Raw genomic sequence first — 6,315 nt, forward strand, 5'->3', positions numbered from 1 at the left:
TTTTAATTTTTAAACTTAGTATTTAATAATTTTTTTAGTGTATGAATAAAATAGATTGAAGTATCCGTAGGATATTTCAATTTTTATAAAAAAAATAACCTCTGAAATTCTTAGGCTTCCATAAACCTATACCAATTATAAAGTATATATGCCAGAAACTTATCAACTATTTTTTTTTCAGCGAATAATAAATAAAATTAAAAGGAATACTTCAGGTATGTCCCAACCCTTATACAAGAATCAAATTCATGAAAAATATTTAAATATTTACATTATCCTAACTAATATACATAAAGATGCAGGACATATTACACACTAATTTTGGTGTTATGAAAGTCATCCCAGCCAGATACATGCTTACAAACCAGATCTAACAAACATAATAAGCAAAATTCAACAGCTCATAAATCCAGATAGGTGTGCTTGCTCCTTTTATATGTAAAATTTGGTGACCCATATCTGATCATTTGCTCAACACTAACAATACTTCTCAATAAACCTACATCATGCTCTTTAATATTCCTTCATTCTACACAACTAAAGGAGAAAAACAAGATTGTCTTTCTAATAATATGCAATAAGATATCTTCTCCATCTTTACCTACCGTTCCTCTCACCCCAATTTTGCACCATTATTGAGAGCATATTGAAGTTGTTTTATAGTTTTGTTTTAAATTAACCTGCATTGCCACCACTTTTTCACAACTAAACAACTATTAACCATCCAAATTGAACGTCTACATTCGATTCGATGCCTATCTATCTTCATCTTTAACAAGTCTTGTAATCATCATGCACCTCTCAACCTCACCTTTCCATAATGTTCCTTCTTATGATGAATTTTAACATTATGATTCCAATGCCACATTCTGATGACTTCTTTGCAGTAAAACACTTCTCATTTATAGCATACCCTGCACCATAAAGCTCAACCTTCCACACCTTTCAGCCAGTTCGAAGGTGTCAAAGCATAACCATAATTATTTCATAACAATGATACATGCAACAAAATTCTCATTCAAAACCATTAACACCAAATGGTAAAAAAACAATTAAATATAGAGCAAATAAAGTTTTTACTACAAACAAATTATTTTGTTACCATGTTAATGCAGATTAAGGGGAATAAGATCCAATCAGAAAAAGAGAACTTGACTTTCCTTACTTTATGTCTCATCCATGCCCATGATTGAACTTGTGCCATGGTAAGGATTTCCACTGCATCTATCTTTACTTGATTGAAGATAACTCTGTTTCAGATACACCATATCACAGATACCCATAGGCTTTTCCATAATCTATTTCCTTCTTTATTAAAGCAGATACATCAGAACTGTTCAAAATGATTAATCAACTCATTGTGGTTCACCAAGCTAATTCCAAGCCAATTATTACACAAATTCCAAACTGTAGTTGATACCTTACATGAAACAAGAATGTGTGAAGTCGACTCTTCTTCCCTCCCACATAACGCAATATAATGTATCCCTCAACGTCAAACCCCTTTTGTGCAGGTTCAACTTAGTTGCTATCCTATCCGATAAGGCCCTCCACAGATAAAACTGAGTCGATGACATAACCTTTAGATTCTAAAGATGTGCAAACGACTCGGTTACACCCTCAATTCCATGGTTTGCTAACTTTTTATAAGCAGATTTTACCGAGAAACTATAGGACGGGGGTCGTTCCATAACTATAAATCCTCTTTCTCTGGAAGTAGGGAAACCTGTGACAAGCATGACATGAAATCTTCTACCATAGGTTTTTTCCACTCGAACCACTCCCTTCTCCTTTCTGGGGTAGCTCTCTTTGAGCTGAGAATTTGCTAACCACTCATCTTATTACGAAGTGGACTTTAAGCCTAACTCAACCCCATAAAACCGGCTCATAAGATTGAGGTTTGCACCCACTTATATACAATGAAAGGCTCTAATCTCTAGTCGATGTGGGATCTCCAACACATCTTCCCAGAATTTGAACTTTTCTCCGGACTGTACTTGTCAAACCATATTTGATTTGAACCAACTGCTTTCCTGATCTGAGAGGCTAATCATTCCACCATCTAGATCTATACATTTTTTCGAACCGGTGTACTTGAGTTTACTATCCTCCAGGATCCGTATTTGGACTCTAAGACATCCTTCCACACTCCAGACGGAAGGGATCTCATTCTCTATAACTATTTTGCCAAGAGTACCTTATTAAACAGGTCAATGCATCTTATACCAAACCCATCTCCTTTTTTAATTTACAAATGTTAACTAATCCAAACGATTTTCTTTCCCTCCACACCCCAACCTCACTTGAACTGAAAATAAAGTTATGTTATTAGGAACGGAACTCCTGAGGGTAATAATAATATCCTGAACTATTTTAATGATAAGGTTTACTTCATTCTAAATCACTTTACTTCATACACAAATGCACGTTAAACACTTTATGTTGAATGATGTGACTATCAAGTTTGACTTTTAGTGAAAATAATAATTGGTTAAACTCTATTTATTTTTCGTGGAACCATTTAAACTTGATATGAATTCTTGGAATACTGATAACCAAGTTTATGGACAAGATTTGCACCTTGAGCTTATTTAGATGTTGACTTCAATCCTCAATTGTACATTTACACATTGGACTAATTAACATGGTCTCATAGATTGGGTTTAAACCCGTTCCTAACACTAATTTTAGAATGATAATATATATCTTTTATAACTTGTTTAACTAATGATTAATTTTTAATTGTGTAGTGGATAAAGTTTTGTCAATAAAAATAATTGCTGTATATTTTGATGGTGGTAGGGCCATACCCTTTTAGATTTTTTGTTGGAATCAATTTGTCATCCACTGAGGAAGGGAGAAGAACCTATCTACTTGGGTTTGGGAGACCAACTTGAATTATACCATCAAATTATTTATATATCTTTTACAAAAATCCCCAGAGTAATAGCAAATAAAAATACATTTAATAAAAGACAAACACCACCTCAAACATCATTTTTTATCCTAAAAACACATCTCGCACTTTCCAATGTCGTTGAATAAATTAGACTTATTTAGTAAATTTAAATTGAGATAAAACTGCCACTTTTTCTTTTTTTAAAAAAACAATAATTTTTGTTCCAACTATCGCAAATAGCTAAATTTTAACTCAGTTTATGAGAGGTTATATTTAAGAATGAACATATTTATTAAGTAGAAAAATTCTCATTATTCCTGTACTCCACTTCCTTCATCTCATATATTTTTATGCTATGGATAACTAAATCGCTCTATGATTGGAATAATTATATATATATATATATTATATTAATTAGGAGTTTAAATGGTCTAAGTTATACTAAAAGTTATACATGTAATCTCTCTAAGTCATACTAAAAGTTGTATATAATAATTTATATAAAGAGTTTAACTACTTTAATATTCACCAATACAAAAGAGATTTTTTATATTGAGTATTTAGGATTAATTACGTGAAATAATATTTCGACATGGATGTAGGAGATATAAATTTACATTGGACATAATACTTGACGTAGAAAGTTCTAGTAAAAGTTTAATTACTATAAGCTGTATCAAAATTTGTATGACAATTTATGTCAAAACTTTAATTGTTCTAAGTTGTACTAAAAAGTGTGGAATGATGTAAATTAAGTATAATAACTCTTAAGTAATATTTATAGTTGTAATGATTTGCATTAAGAGATCAATCACTCTTAATTGATATCGCTTTATGTTAAATATTTAACACTAATTTATGTAAAGAGTTTAATCGCTATTGGTTTGTAATATAGGTTGTAAATTGATCTATACAAAAAGTTTGATCGTTTGATACAAAATGTTGAACAGTGGTATCTTTTTTGGTTTATACTAAATGTTGTACGTAAATATATCCAAAGAGCTTGATTACTATGTACTAAGTGTTATAGATTATCTATACAAAAATGTCTCAGATTGTATTAAATAGTGTACACTGATATGTAGGTTATTATGTACTAAATATTATTTATTGTACACAAATCTATACAAAGAGTTTAATTGCGAGCAATTTTCACAAAATATTGTGTGTGAATCCTATTAAAAGATTTTGATAACTATTGGTTTAGCATTAAACCTTATGTGCCGATCTCTATGAAAATAATCTAAAAGATTTAGAAAAATACTAAACATTGTGGGTTGATCTTTATAGAAAGATCATATTAATTAAGCGCTAAATATTGTGCTTCAATATTTATCAACAAACACTAGAAAAATATTTTAATTTTTATAAGTAAACACTAAATAAGTATACTTAATCTTTATTATAGCAAACAATAAACATTGTGCTTCAATATTTCTAAATGTGGACTAAATATTTTACTACAATCTTTTCAAAATGAACATTAAAATAAGCTATTTAAAGAAAGGTCCAAAATGAAATTCAAGTAAAAAAACTTACAAAAGTGGTAAAGTTTTTTCATATTGAGGAATTAATCAAATTTTTCACCTACTCAACAAAAAAAATTATTCATATTTTATGTTTGAGGATTTTGTGTACTTATCCAAATTCAAGTATTTCACAAAATATTTATCATCTACCAAAAGCCAATACCAACCAACAACTCAATTATTATACTTAAAAGATAACTTACTATTTTAACCATAATAATTTTTTTAATTTATATACTCATATTTACCAAAGCTCTAAATCCTTAATAACGTTTTCACTAAAAGAAAGTATAATTTAATAAATCAACACTTAAAGTATATATTTTCATAATTGATTCGAGAGTGTTAGAGAGTCTTTTGTGTGCCTATATATGTTTGGTACTCAAATAATCTTTTATAAAAAAAATTCATCCACATGTTGGTACAAGAATTATCAATTCTCGATAGGAGTAGCAAAGTGGGACGGGTCAGGGTCGGCCCACTGGATAAAACATGGGGCGGTTGCTTATTTCAACCCGCTAGCTCACCCCGCATAACCCGTAGGTCGTACACCAAGTGTGGGGCAGGGCGGGCTGACCCACATAACTTTAAAATGTATAATTTTTTTTCTACACCCCATATTTTCTTCATGTAGCTTCATATTTTACATTCCAAATTTTTTAATAATTACGCATGTTTCGTGAAAATAATATTATGAGACAATTTACTTAATGCATCTAAATAAAAAAATTCAAAATTTTTATTTAAAAAATTATTTTTTTTAATAAATATTTATTATGCGGGTTGACTCGCAGGTTAACCCTTATAAGAGGTGGGTTAGAAAAATCAGCTCGCAAATTCTATAGGGGGCGGGCCAACCCGACCCGCTTTTTACGAGCCAAGTGAGGGACGGACCTATGCGGGGCGAGCCAGCCCGCATTGCCACCCCTAAATCTTGGTAAGGACAAAATTAATATTTATACTCAACCATTTCTTTTACAATGATATTTAATGACAAATCTTCATCAATAATTTTAGCTAGTCAAAACAATATACTCAAACTAAGCATAGTTTTACTTTATAATTTCCGTACAAAACCATTAAGGTCTATTTTTCACATGTTGCAAGGTAATATGGATTAACTTCTTTTCCTCCCATACAAATACTACACTACTCTTACCTTACACGTAAATAAATATACAGAACAACTACCCAATATCGTGTCGTATCTATGTATAGTGTCGTATATATATTTATATCTTATATTGATGTTATATTGTTATATCTTATATTGATGTTATATTGTTATATCTTAATGACGTTATATCTTATATTTTCTTTTCTTTTCGTTAATTGCATCCTAACACGCGAGCTTGGATTAATTAGTTTTCTAAATGGCTGGGAAGGGTAGGGTAGGCAATAACGACCCATTTCTCTAATTATGGTTTTCAATGTTTTTCTTACATAATTAATGAAACACATTTTTTCTGTGGTGTATTCTGCTATTTCCATGATATTAAGCTAATGAGTTGTTAAATCCAAAAACAGTTATGAATAAGAATAAAGTTATCATCAAAATAAATTCCCAGAAAAGCACAGGGTGGATGGAAAATCTCGATCAGCGCCACCCACTTAGGCTTGTATGATCGATAGTGGCTAAGGTAGGCAGCCCCAACTTGACGGGCCATGTCCTTTCCGAGGATATATGGCTCTTATCTTATTATTCCTTTGGATGATATCATAAGTTATCGTTATGTGGTCCTCCAATTTATAATTATATGGCTTAAGATGGTTGGTTAATCATGTCCAGTTCTCTGATATTGGGCATGCATTTAGTTGAATGAAGAAAGGAGGTAGATGGGGATATGTCTTAGAGATGTTTGGTAATGGATTTGATCTAAATCGAAT

The sequence above is a fragment of the Phaseolus vulgaris genome, chromosome 7 (assembly GCF_051622355.1).
Source record: "Phaseolus vulgaris cultivar YP4 chromosome 7, ASM5162235v1, whole genome shotgun sequence".
Taxonomy (NCBI): domain Eukaryota; kingdom Viridiplantae; phylum Streptophyta; class Magnoliopsida; order Fabales; family Fabaceae; genus Phaseolus; species Phaseolus vulgaris.